This window comes from Gorilla gorilla, chromosome 11, assembly GCF_029281585.2.
Source record: "Gorilla gorilla gorilla isolate KB3781 chromosome 11, NHGRI_mGorGor1-v2.1_pri, whole genome shotgun sequence".
NCBI classification, from domain to species: Eukaryota; Metazoa; Chordata; class Mammalia; order Primates; family Hominidae; genus Gorilla; species Gorilla gorilla.
The window spans coordinates 144593468-144607526 of record NC_073235.2 but is presented as its reverse complement, the minus strand read 5'-3'; the positions used below and the strand labels follow the sequence as shown (position 1 = coordinate 144607526).

General features: G+C 46.7%; 1 long non-coding RNA gene across 2 annotated transcripts in view; it reads right to left on the bottom strand.

The window, feature by feature from the left end:
* The window catches only part of LOC129532015 (uncharacterized), an 80838-nt gene that overhangs the window by 8281 nt on the left and 58498 nt on the right, over positions 1-14059 (bottom strand). The window contains exon 3 of one of the 2 annotated variants that reach the window (XR_008677594.1): positions 9417-10494. The exons of the other annotated variant lie outside the window; for it this stretch is intronic. This is a non-coding gene — a long non-coding RNA (uncharacterized lncRNA). Of the gene's footprint in view, positions 1-9416; positions 10495-14059 lie in introns of those variants that run through there. 2 annotated transcript variants of the gene reach the window in all.

Below are 14059 nucleotides of genomic sequence, written 5' to 3'. Positions count from 1 at the left end.
CAGCCGCCGGTCAGCTGCTGCACTGGTGATGTCACTGAGAGGGAGAATCTGCTCCCACGGCTGCATCTCCTGCTGTCACCATCTCCTCTAAGCCTCCACTTCACTCAGCTTCATTTAATGGGGGACGTGTTTGTCTGTTCACAAACTCAACAAATGTCAAGTATTTCCTAAGCGTAGGCCCTGGGTTGAAGCCTCAGTGTGGGAATAAACAGGTTCGTGTCCCCATAGGGGTCATGATCTAATGAGAAGGGAGACCAATCACATCACTTGGCTAATAAATAACAGGTTCTGAGATAGCTGCTGAGAGCGACAAGTATGGGGGCTATGAGAGTCTGTAAACCTGCTCCGGAGCGACAATTATGGGGGCTATGAGAATCTGCAAACCTGCTCCGGATGGAGAGGCCTCGGCTTTTTGTTCACCTCAAGCGTTGCATGAACTCTGAGGTTGAGAGGCACTTGACAGAAATGGCCGTGCTTACAGGAGCAGGGCAGACAGTGGAGAGAAGCAGAGAATGCGACGATCTTTTCCGTGGGAGCCAGGCAGAAACCAGGGAGCAGAAACGAGATTCACAGCAGGCGGGAAGGCGGGGAACTGCTGCCTTCAGGCAGATGCCCATGGTGACAGCCAGGCAGATGCTGGTACAGGACCCACGTGCCCACGGCGCCCTGCTGGGGCTGGTGAAGCAGCCACCCAGAGATGCACAAACCCTGATCCCCACAGACTGAGTGTGTTGGGCATGGGGGAAAGGACACCCAGCTGCAGGTGGACTCAGGCTCCAGGCAGGGCCCTTGGGTGGGAGATCACGCTGAGTTATCCAGGGTCCAGCTGCAGGTGGACTCAGGCTCCAGGCAGGGCCCTTGGGTGGGAGTTACCCAGGGTTACCCTTGGGGTCCTCGTATGGGAAGGACGAGGCCATCACTGCTGTGACCACGGAGGGGCCTAGCCAGGACCAAGGGCCTTGGAGCCTCTGGCAGCTGAAAGAGTGAGAAGCAGGTATATCAATTTTATATGATGCCGTTTAATCTTTTTAGAAAGAATATGCCTACATGAAGTAAGGAGAGAAAGGAGAAGGGGAATTCATGACCAACTCTGTGACCTGGTGGGGCCCAGGCCTCTGGTGCTCTCCAGACCCCGTGGGATGCAGCTGTGGTCGGTACAGCATCCTCTCTTCACAGTGACCATTAGGTAGCAATTTAGGAATTCTTGACCCCAGTGTGAGGTCCACTTCAGTAACAATACCAAATTGTCACGAACACACAAGCTGTCACTTTAAGAGGAGCAACGGTAAACTTGCTGAACGAAAGTGAACTTATTAAGTCATTGACCTCTGGAAAAGAATGATCCGGAGAGGGGTGTGTGTGTGGCTGATCTTCCCGGGCTTCGTGGCAGATCACGGGGCCCTTAGGAGGGAGGGGTCAGAAACCTCAGAACAATGTCTCCATTTCATCGGAATGGCATGAAATGATTCCAGTTAGAAAAGAATGCTGAAGGTCAAATATGATGCAAGGCACTGGATGTATTTGCTAATTAGCATGTTAAAGAATGAGTCAGCTACGGGAGCAGGAGTGATCGCTAACCCGTAATAATAATCTGACTCTAATTGGAGAGCCACCCTTTGGAAGCAGAGCTTAGAGAAGCAATTTGCAGAACACATCAAAAGAGAGATTTAATCACATGTCTTTCTATTTGAAAATGTTAGCCTGTCGCTGTGTTGACATACAATCATTAGTCTACCAGGTGAAAGATAGGACGCTCAGCCCGCCCACTAATTCTTTTCAAAACATATTTTCTCTGATTGCTTGTTTTCTAACCAGGACACTGACTGTGTATGTGGCAGTTATCTTCCTGCTGCTAAACCGTTAATTGTTTAAATGTCCTGAGGTGATAACACGGAAAATCAGACGACTGGGAGCGTCTCAACATAAATGATGCAGACGGATGGAAAACAGAGCCCACATTTTCAGCCTTGAAAGGCAGCTCAGTGCCAGGCGCAGGGCAGAGAGGAGATACGGTGTGACCCCAGCAGGCTCCCTAAGACCCCAGGGTCACAGGCCCCCCCACGCCCAAGCTCTCTGTCCCTGGCGCATCTCATGTCCACAGACTCGGCAACGAGCTGGGCAGGGAAGGGAAAGAGCAGATGGACAGAAACAGGCCCAGCCAGGGCAGAGTCCTGCCGCCGATCCCTGCCAGGCCCAACCTTTGTGGGATTCCCAGGAGACCCCCTACCACAGGTGAAGTTTGGGGCAAACCCGAGTGTCACTCTGCTGAATGCCCCAGCCCATTGACCTACTCTGTGGAGTACTTGTTGCCCCAAAGCCAGGTTCTGCCCCAGTGTTGGGTGCAGATGGGCACCGCAGCTGAGGGCCACTGGGAAGGAGGAATGGAGATGCGGGAGGCGAGAATGTGCCTGAGTCCATAAACAGTTTCCATTGTTCATGATCAGGGTTTCGGCCTGTGATGAGGTGGACAGGAGCGAGAGGCCGCCTCCACCCATTGGTGACCCAGGAAAGCTGAGAAGAGGAGAATGAAGTGAAAGAGGAGGGTAAGAGTGTTGAAGGTGTTCAGGGGAGCAAGCCCAGGTCGATGTGTTCTTTCCACAGCTCACTCCCTCGCCCTGCCTCCTGCCGGGCCTAGGGATGTAGCTGGTTCAGCAGAGCTGCCTCCTTCCCCAGAGGAACGACACCAGCCAGGAACCGCACAGGGCTACGCAGAGATACCAGGAAATAGAGGAACAGCACCAGCCAGGAACCACACAGGGCTATGCAGAGACACCAGGAAAAATCAAACACTTAGGCAGGAAAAAGACATTAGGCGGATGGAAAGCATACACTGCCCATAAATATCAAGAACACGAAAATGCTGCCAATTATCACTGCTCTTATTCAGCAACACATTGAAATCCCAAGCCATTGCAATACAATTCAAAATTACAAACAAACAAACAAACAAACAAAAAACCCGAATAACTATAAGAATAAAAAAGTAAAGCAAAAGATTGACTTTCTTGCAGATGCTATGATTCTATACATATAGAATTCAAGAGAATCTTTGAATAAATTACAGACATCAATACAAGAGTTCGGCAAGAGTGCAGAGAACAAGAGCTGTACTGGGAGTTCTTAGCATTTATTTACTCTGGCAGTCACCAGATGGAGAATAGAACCCTAAATGTGGGCCATTCATGGCCACAGTATAATCTATGACAGTCAGAGTTGAGCAAAATCCAAAAATATGTGCAAGACCTTCCTGGAGAGAACTACAAACATGTTATTGAAAGGCCCGAAGGAAGAATTTGAGGAGGAGAAGCACCAGTGTTTCAGACAGGAGTATAGTATTTGGATAACAGTAAATTCTCCAACATCTTAGCATTCAGTGAACATTCCATCAAGATTCATCAAAATATATGGGGACTTTAACAAACTGATTCCAGAGCACATATGGAAGAATATATGTGAATAAATATCTTCAGAAATGCTCACAGATGACATGGTGTAGTGCCTGTAATTGGTTTTAAAAGAGTCTGGGGGAGGAGGAGAGGCTGGTGGGGGAGCAGAGGCAATGAAATTGGGCCTGATTTGGTGATTTTTTGATGCTGAGGACAGACACATAGGAGCTCACTCTCCTATCCCATCTACTTTTGTTTTTTAACATTTTTAAAAATAACATAACGTTTAAAAGGTTTGAGGAGAAAAAACAGTTAAAACATTTTTTTTTTTGAAAAAAAAAAGCCAAATTGGAAGAGAAAGCAAATATATACAAAGGTATGGTAATGAAAACAGTGTGGCGTTAATAGATCGGCAGAAAAGTGCAGAGCTCAGAGACAGACTCTCGTGGGAGTCTGTGACCTGATGGAGACAGCTTCCTAAGTTTGGGAACAAGGCACTCAGCACACAGCCCAGGGACTGGGCTTTCACCTGGGGAACAGGGTTCCTGCCTCATTCCACCCTCAAAAGGATACTTTAGATAAATAGAAGCCTAGGTGTGAACAGCCAAAAACTAGTAGAATGAAATAGACCAGATGGATTTTGGGATAACCAGCACTGTGAGAAGAGGAAGGAGCAGAGTCATCAATGCAGGTCAGTGCCCGTCACGTCAGTAACATGCTCAAAAGACAGGTTTATGTCACGGATAAATGCAAATATACAGGTATGTGAAACTTAAAAAACAGTCATATAAAAATACAAACCAAATACCTCAAACTGGCCACCCCGGGTGGGAGAGGCTGCAACTGTGTTGCTGTAAGGATCCTTCTACCTCGCCAGAGTCCTTTCCAAAGGACTAGAAACCAACATGGCAAAATATTTTGTTAATTCTGGTTGTGGGAATATGACTGTTTTATAAAATTATTTGTACTTTTTTTTGTCTTTAAAATGTTTCAAGACTGGGTGCAGTGACTCACACCTGTAATCCCAGCACTCTGGAAGGCTGAGGCAGGTGGATCACAAGGTCAGGAGATCGAGACCATCCTGGCTAACATGGTGAAACCCCATCTCTACTAAAAATACAAATAATTAGCTGGACGTGGTGGCACACACCTGTAGCCCCAGCTACTCAAGAGGCAGAGGTGGGAGAATCGCCTGAACCCGGAAGGCGGAGGTTGCAGTGAGCCGAGATTGTGCCACTACACTCCAGCCTGGTGACAGACAGAGACTCCATCTCAAAAAACAAACAAACAAACAAAAATCAAAACTGAAAAGGGCAAAGAAGGAAGAAATCCAAAGAAACAACAAAATCACTCCAAAGTAAGGGTCCAGTTAAGCCCTTCTAGGGAAAAGAACTGAAGGGTGTAAGGGCCCAGGGGCAGGTTGCGGAGTGAGGGAAGAATGAGCTATGATGGCTCAGGAAATAAATGCAAGAGGAAAACCTTCCAGATGTAAACATGTTAGCTGACAGAGAAACCCAAAGAAGTAGAATAAATTGACGGGAAACAGCCCTTGACGCGTGGAACAGATCTGAGGAAGTCACACAGGATGACACAAAAAAAGCAATGTGACTGCAGTGACCTCAGAGAAGATGGTAGCTGTGGAGATGACGGGAAATAGCATGGGTGCAGTTGGTACTCTTAAAGAAGACTGAAGAAATAAAGAAAATCAAAGATCTGAGAACACAAAGCGTCTTTAAAAAAATGAAACATTTGTACCTGTTTATCTTCTGTTCCAAGAAAAAAAGTGATAAAGATCGATATCGTAAAATACCTTGACTTGTAACCAGACCTCAAGGACAAAGGCATCTTTTGGTAGCTCGAGGAAAAGAAAATCTATAAAGGCAGGAGAGGTATGGGCCCTGAAAAAGCTTTCTCTTCAGAAAACTCTAACTTAATGTTTCAACTTCATAACATTTACATTCTCTTTATTTATAATGGTCACATTGGTTGAGTCTTAGTTTCTCTGTTGAAGTGAATTTTTTTTTTTTTTTTTGAGACGGAGTTTCGCTCGTTGCCCAGGCTGGAGTGCAATGGCTTGATCTCAGCTCACCGCAACCTCTGCCTCTCGGGTTCAAGCGATTCTCCTGCTTCAGCCTCCCGAGTAGCTGGGATTACAGGCATGGGCCACCATGCCCAGCTAATTTTGTATTTTTAGTAGAGACGGGGTTTCTCCATGTTGGTCAGGCTGGTCTCAAACTCCCGCCCTCAGGTGATCCGCCTGTCTTGGCCTCCCAAAGTGCTAGGATTACAGGTGTGAGCCACTGCGCCCAGCCTGTTGAAGTAAATTTTAACTTTGCCACCCTTTTTCTTGGCTTATTTCTTTGGTTGATTTTTGTCGTTATTGTTTGGATGGATTTTCCTTGAGTTTTTGATGACTTGAGAAAGATTGTCGTTGCCTTTTTACTTAAAGGAAAATGTGGCTAGCTAGAAGAGGACCACATCCGCTTCCCTCGGGACCTCACAGAAGTGGACATCTCGGGCTCCAGGGAGGCTGAGTCCGAGGCTGGCCCAGCTCTCCTCCACACCCCTGCGCTTATTCTTTCTCAAAGGACGTTGATACGTTTGGTTTTCTGCTAAGTTTCACTTTCAGTGTTCTGTTTCAAATGCAAGAATCTGTGTTTATGGTAGATAAACACGTACCATAGGTGGATCATTGGAACCACAACCTGAACCCAGCATGTGCCATTTTAAAACGTCTTCAATATTTGATAAAATTAACTATGCTTGCGGCCCAATAAACAGTTCTTGAAATTTGAATGCATTTTTATTTAATAACTCACAAGATAAAACTTTCTATAAGCATCAGCCTCATGAATATATTTCCTATGGAAGAGACTACAGAATTGTTTGGTTTTAATTAGAGAGTTATTTAAAAAACAACAATAGGGGCTGCTTTTGACTTTCAGCAGAACAAGATGATCTTTACCTGAAAACAAGATAAAAATTCCAAAGTCAGGGATATTGTGATTTACAACAGTGATTTGTGTAATCATTTGAGAGCACGCCTAACAGTCTCAGTTAACCCTTCCAGGCCCCCAGAGAAGCTCCCTCCTATACCTCAGCGCTGCTTCCCGGCTGTGGGAGGCTTCCTGGCAATGTCCCCAGGGATCCCTCTCACCAGCCACATGCAGATTCTGCAGGCTGGAAGCACAGCCCCATGCCAAAGGGGATGTGAGGAACACACGCGTGAACACACACTTGATCGGTGAGAAGAAGACCTGAAGGGCTGGGGAGGACCCGTTGTATTTAAAATGCAGGGTGCCGCCTGGCTGGGCCATAGGTGAGGGAGGGCGCACCTGACGCCATGTGCTTCTTGGCTGCTGCTCGCGTGGCTTGTGTTGTGTGCATGAGTGTGAGCGTGAGTGTGCATGTGTGTCTGAGAGTGTCAGTGAGAGTGTATGTGCATGTGTGGGACAGCTTGTGAATGCCTGTGAGTGTGTGCATGTGTGAAGCTCTCTGCATGCAACTGTATGTATGCAAATGTGTGTGCATATGTGTGTACTTGTAAGTATGCATGCATTGTGTGTATGCATGTGTGGGTGTGTTTCAGCATGTGTGTCAGTGTGTGTATGGGTGAATATGGGTGTGTGTGCATGTGTGTGTGAACATGTGTGTGTGTGCGTGTGAGTGTGAATGCATGTGTGATTATGTGCATGTGTGAGTGTGAACATTGTGCGTATGAGTGTGAATGTGTATATGCGTGTGAGTGTGCATGCATGTGTGTGTGTGCATGTGTGTGAGTGTGCATGAGTATGTTTGTGTTTCTCTGTGTGGAAAGGGTAGGGTGTCAATGTGTTCCCCGCAAATCCGTCCACAGCAGTGCTTTGCTCACAGGTGTTTAACTACACTTGTGCCCCCCGTCCCCACCTAGATTTTCATCTTAGGAGGCCAGGGCAGGGCCTTTTCTGTGTTAAACTCTCCCACAGGCTGGGCTCAAAGAGCAAGGGCCTGGGTTAAACAGCGCTGTGCACAGCTGGGGACCTGCCCTGGCCTCTGGGCTCTGGGAAGAGTGGGGTTTTCAGGGTGGAGGCTCCAGCAGCTGTGTCCTGATCCTGCCTGGGCACCGTGCAGGAAGTGGCTCACAGCAATGTTGTGGGTGTCCTCAGGACCTGCCTGTGGGCCATGAGGCTGGGTCCAGGCCGGGGTTTGTGTAGACGGTGTGCCTCAGGGTAGGGGCTGGGCTATGCGGCCTCCATGTGTGGGTCCTCAGGACTGCCCAGGAGGTGCTCATTGTTGGTGTCCTCCAAGCTGAGCCTTGGAGGGGGCCGCAGCTCAGGGAGAAAAATTGTTCTGAGATGACTAATTACAGAAAACTGGCTGGCACAACACCCAGTTCCTGAAGACCCTGTAGGAAAGCAAAATATTTTACTCCAAACTGTATTTCTTTGACCTATGTTGATACGGCCCTGCAAAGCCATCTTTTGTGGGGGAAATTTGCATCTGCAGAGAATCTCCATTAATGCAGCCAGGCCTTCCTTTCTAGTCCTTTCCCGGATCTAAGGGAGATTAAATGAGGGTCTGACACTTTCAAAGTCTGAAAACAGACATTCACCTTCTATTCTCTCTGAAGACTGCGACCTGGGAGGCTTCATCTGCATAACAAGAACCGTGGTCTCCACAACCCCCTTATCTTAACCCAAGCCTTTCTTTCTAGTGACTTCAAGTCTTTAAACAAAGTCTAGCTCTTTCACCCAATTGTCAATCAGAAAATCTTTGAATCCATCTGTGACCTGTAAGCACCCCAACTTGGAGATGTCCCACCTCTTTAGGCAGAACCAATTTACACCTTCCATGTATTGATTTATGTCTTTGCCTGTAACGTCTGTCTCCCTAAAATGTATAAAACCGAGCGGTGACCCGACTCCCTGGGCACACTTTCTCAGGACCTCTTGAGACTGTTCCCCGGGCCATGGTCACTCATATTGGCTTAGAAGAAACTTCTTTACATATTTTACAGAGTTTGGGGGGTTTTCGGTCAACAATAGTATCAATTTGTGAACAGAAAATAAATTTGGGGGCCGGAAGATCACTAAGCTAAAGGGAAAAGTCAAGTTGGGAATTGCTCAGAGCAAACCTGCCTCCCACTCTAGACAATGTCATCCTTCTGCTCCCTGAGACAAAAGCATATCTGATTGCTTCCTTTGCAAAGGCTCATCAGAAACTCAAAAGAATACAACCATTTGTCTCTTACGTTCCTGTGACCTGGAAGCCCCCTCCCTGCTTCGAGTTGTCCCCACCTTTCTGGATGGATCCAATGTACGTCTTACATATGTGAATTGATGTCTCCTGTCTCCCTAAAATGTACAAAACCAAGCTGTGCCCCGAACACCTTGAGCACACGTCGTCAGGACCTCCTGATGCTGGGTCACAGGCACGTGTCCTCAATCTCGGCAAAATAAACTTTCTAAATGGACTGAGACCTGTCTCAGACATTCGAGGTTCACAAATTGCAAGATACTATTTCCTAGAAGATGTTTAGTGAAATACATATTGACCATTCCTGATATTTTTACTTTATCATTGTGAATCTACTTATTCTGAAATATAGTAAAACATTTTACTACATTTTCCAATCAATAAATTATCTGGTGCACATTGCCTTAGGACATCATATGAGGCTGAATGTGTTAGAAAAATCATAACTGAAAAATTTAAGAAATGAGGCCAGGTGCAGTGGCTCACACCTGTGTAATCCCAGCACTTTGGGAGGCCAAGGTGGGTGGATCATCTGAGGTCAGGAGTTTGAGATGAGCATGGTGAAACCCTGTCTCTACTAAAATTACAAAATAAAAATTAGTTGGGTGTGGTGGTGCATGCCTGTAATCTCAGCTACTCAGGAGGCTGGGGCAGGAGAATTGCTTGAACCCAGGAGGCAGAGGTTGCAGAATCGCACCATTGCACTACAGCCTGGGCGACAGAGTGAGACTCCATCACACACACACAAATTTAAGAAGTAAAAAATAGATCCTCAAATAGAGCAGACCATTCTTTAAATAAGGTGCTTTATCACCTGGTAAGAGAAACATTTGAAAATAAACAGAATGAGTGACGTTTGGATAATAGGCAGGAATTATGAGAAACTTACCCTCTTTGGAAAAAAACATATTTTTGAGTTTCATGGAGCAAATTGTAAAGCTCTGGGGCACAGAGGACATCATCCTGATGCCACCACCTTCCCATGCTGTTGTGTTTGTGCTGGGAGCTTGTTTGCATCTTCCTGATGTCACCCCCTTCCCATGCTGGTGTGTTTGTGCTGAGGGCTTGTTTGCATTATCCTAATGTCACCCCCTTCCCATGCTGGTGTGTTTGTGCTGGGAGCTTGTTTGCATCATCCTGATGCTACCCCTTTCCCATGCTGGTGTGTTTGTGCCGAGAGTTTGTTTGCTTTTTTCTCTCCATGCAGGTATCATCACTGTCGAAAGATGGACGGGCTCATTCACAATAAAAAAGAATCTCCTAAATTCTGGTATGGCCGAGGCACTGGGGTACAATGCACTGAATGGATTAATAAAAATAAATGAGCCGCCTTCCTTCCTTCCTTCCTTTCTTCCTTTCTTTCTTCCGATGGTCTCCCTCTGTTGCCGAGGCTGGACTGTACTGCCGTGATCTCGGCTCGCTGCAACCTCCCTACCTCGGGCTCCCGTGATTCTCCTGCTTCAGCCTGCCAAGTGCCTGGGATTGCAGGCACGTGCTGCCACGCCTGACTGGTTTTTGTATTTTTGGAGGAGACGGGGTTTCGCCGTGTTGGCCGGGCTGGTCTCCAGCTCCTGACCTCGAGTGATCTGCCCGCCTCGGCCTCCCGAGGTGCCGGGATTGCAGACGGAGTCTCGCTCACTCAATGCTCAATGTTGCCCAGGCTGGAGTGCAGTGGCATGATCTCGGGTCACTACAACTTCCACCTCCCAGCCACCTGCCTTGGCGTTCCAAAGTGCCGAGATTGCAGCTTCTGCCGGGCCGCCACCCCGTCTGGGAGGTGAGGAGCGCCTCTGCCCGGCCATCCCGTCTGGGAAGTGAGGAGCCCCTCTGCCTGGCCGCTGTGCAATCTTCCAAGTGTGAAGTGACAGCCTTTCTGCAGGTGTACCCAACAGGTCCGAAGAGACAGCGACCATCGAGAACGGGCCATGATGACGATGGCAGTTTTGTCAAAAACAAAAGGGGGAAATGTGGGGAAAAGAAAGAGAGATCAGATTGTTGCTGTGTCTGTGTAGAAAGAAGTAGACACAGGAGACTCCATTTTGTTCTGTATTAAGAAAAATTCTTCTGCCTTGGGATGCTGTTGATCTATGATCTTACCCCCAACCCGGTGCTCTCTGAAACATGTGCTGTGTCCACTCAGAGTTAAATGGATTAAGGGCGGTGCAAGATGTGCTTTGTTAAACAGATGCTTGAAGGCAGCATGCTCGTTAAGAGTCATCACCACTCCCTAATCTCAAGTACCCAGGGACACAAACACTGCGAAAGGCCACATGGTCCTCTGCCTAGGGAAACCAGAGACCTCTGTTCACTTGTTTGTCTGCTGACCTTCCCTCCACTATTATCCTATGACCCTGCCACATCCCCCTCTCCAAGAAACACCCAAGAATGATCAATAAATACTAAAAAATAAAAAATACAAAAATGAGCCATGCACCCTGGTACTGCACCCCCCATCTGGGTGCCTCTGGGGAGGGTCCTCGTGGCACCCTCATACTGCACCCCCCACCTGGGTGCCTCTGGGGAGGGTCCTCATGGCACCCTGGTACTGCACCCCCCCACCTGCGTGTGTCTGGGAAGGGTCCTCGTGGCACCCTCATACTGCACCCCCCACCTCGGTGTGTCTGGGGAGGGTCCTCCTGTTTCTTGTTAACGCACATCACACCCTTCATCCCAGGTAAGAAAAGGAAGATGGGGATGCTGAGAGGAGCCCTCTTCTTTTGTTTTATTATGTTTTCAACTCAAATATTCAAGGCCACTGAGACACAGGATCCATTTCCACGCCTAATCTTCCTTCACCAGTCTCTTGTTGAAGCATCTAAGAAGAGCAGGCCTCCCTTCATGCCATGGAGATCGGGAAATGACGGGCTCACAGGCAATTTGGGTGCACAGAAGAATCTGTCAGCCTCAAACACATCTCCTGGGGTCTTTTTTAAATTATGTTTGGCAGGCTTGATTTTGCCCCGCCTTCCTGTGCAGCTTTTACTGCAAGGCTATTAACATTTAAATGAAGCACCCAGGTGAGGGTGTTAATTGTTGAGATTCTAGTAGCTGATCTCCTGTCTGGGATTCTTTGAACTTGTTAATCATTGAAATGAGTCCATTTGGGGCTACTGAGAGGTCGCAGGCCTGACACCAACTCTCTGCTCTGACACAGGTTTGGGATGTGATGGAGAACGAGCTGCACAAGTCTCTGGGCTCCTGTAAAAGGATTGGTTGCAGAAATGTCCTCAGAGTTGTTGGGAGGATTCAATAGAAGATGCATGCAAAGCACCTGGCTGAATGCCCAGAGCCCTGCAGACACTCAGGAATGAGTAACCATGCAGATTTTCTACACCTTTAGGCCAGATATTCTAAGAAACTTCCTGCTATAGATTAACTAGATCCTGATTGTGTTTTTCATTTCCAGGCTTAGAAGAAATAAAGGAAATATCCCAGGAGCAAAAACAAAACACACACATGCTCCTCTCAAGAGTCACTGGCATCCCAGCTGAAAAGTCAGCTCTACACCTATGGGACCTATGGGCCTGTTTCTGAGCTCTGTTCTGTCTCTTTGGTCTGAGTGTCTATCTAAGGCCAATACCACAGTACCAAATGCGGTTGCTTTAGAGGAAGTCTTGAAATCAGATGAGGTAAGCCTTCCAGTTTTGTTCAGCCTGTTGGCTATTTTCTATGAATTTAAGAAGCAGCTGAAAATTGATATTAATTACAAAAAAAAACCTACTGAGATTTATTGGGATTGCTTTGAACAGATTAATTTAAGGAGAGAGACACCATCCAAATATCCAGTCGTCTGGTCCATGAACATGGTTTTCCTCTCTGTTTATTTAGGTCTTTTAAAACTTATCTTAGCAATATTTTCTAGTTTTCATTTTACAAGTCTTAAAAATATTTGTCAAATATTTCTCAAAATGTTCCATATTTTGATGACTTTATAAATGATATTTAAATGTAAATTCCCAATTGTTCATTGCAAGTTTATAGAAACAGTTGTTCTGTGTATCCTCAGCTTGGTAACTTCCCTCTTAGTTCTAGGCAATTTTTTGTGTCAATGAAAAGAGTCAAACTCTGTAAAGTATTTGAAGAGATTTATTCTGAGCCAAAAGAGAGTGGCCAATGTCCTGTGACGCACCCTCAGGAGATGCCAAGAACATGTGCCCCAGGTGGTCGGGGGCAGCTCGGTTTTCTACCTTTTAGGGAGACATGAGGCATCAATCAAACACATGTAAGATGTACGTTGGTTTCATCTTGAAGGGTAGGACAACTCTAAGTGGGGAACTTCCAGGTCATTCAAGATTTAAAGATTTTCTGATTGGCAATTGGTTATTATCAATAGAAGGGAGTGTCTGGGTTATGATAGGGGATTGTAGAGACCAAGGTTTTATCATGCAAATGAAGCCTCCAGGTATAGACTGTAAATGTTTCTTCTCAGACTTAAGAGATCTGTGTTGATATTAATGCTAGTCAGCTTTTCCTGAATTCCAAATGGGAGAGGGAATAACGAGGCTCATCGACCCCATTCCCATCATGGGCTGAGCTATTTTTTCAGGTTAACTCTGGAATGCCCTTGGCCAAGGGGAGGGGTCTGTTTAGATTGTTGGGGGGCTTAGAATTTATTCTTGGTTTACATGTTATGCAGAATTTTCTACAGATGATGATGCCCTCTGTGAGTAATGATAATCTCACTCTTTTCTTTCCAAACGTGATGTGTTTTTTGCTTGTCTGAGTAAGCCGACTAGGATTCCTGGCACCATCGTGAATGGCTCTGGTGAGCACAGGCAGCCCTCTGCTGCTTCCGATCTTAGGTGGGAAACTGTCATATTTCACCACTAATAAAATTTTAAAAGACAATTCTGGCAAAGATCAGAAATGGCAAAGACAGTGGAGGGTGACAGAGGGGTTTGCCTGCAACAGTTCATGTTTTTTATTTTGTTAAAAGAGAGTTACAATTATTACAGAATATTATCAGGTAGAAAACAAATGGTATTTGTCTTACATTATTCTTTCTACTTTGCTTTTTGTTTTTAAAAAATATACCAGAGAAATGAAAATAAAGTGAGCCTCTACAAAATTATGAAGAAGAAAGGCAGTATCATAATGATTATGCAGGAACCAAGGACTGGTCTGGAAGATGGGCCCCCAAGCTCACAGGGACACCAGCAGGCACTGCTTCTAGACATGGAGCCTCAGTTCCCGAATGTCCCGTGACATGACCAGGAGTTGGGAACCAGCCCTCCCGACCTCCATGTCTTATTTGCCAGGCAGGGGTAACTGCAGGCTGGCCCTGACCAGGATGACCACTGGCTCCCACTGTGGATGCATTTCGTGCGTGGCCTGCACTGGACATCGGCTCACCCACGTGCTGGGGTGTCCAGGGTCCAGGGGAAGCTCCTGGACACATTTGAGGATCAGGAGAGCAACCTGCATAGTGCAGGACTCTT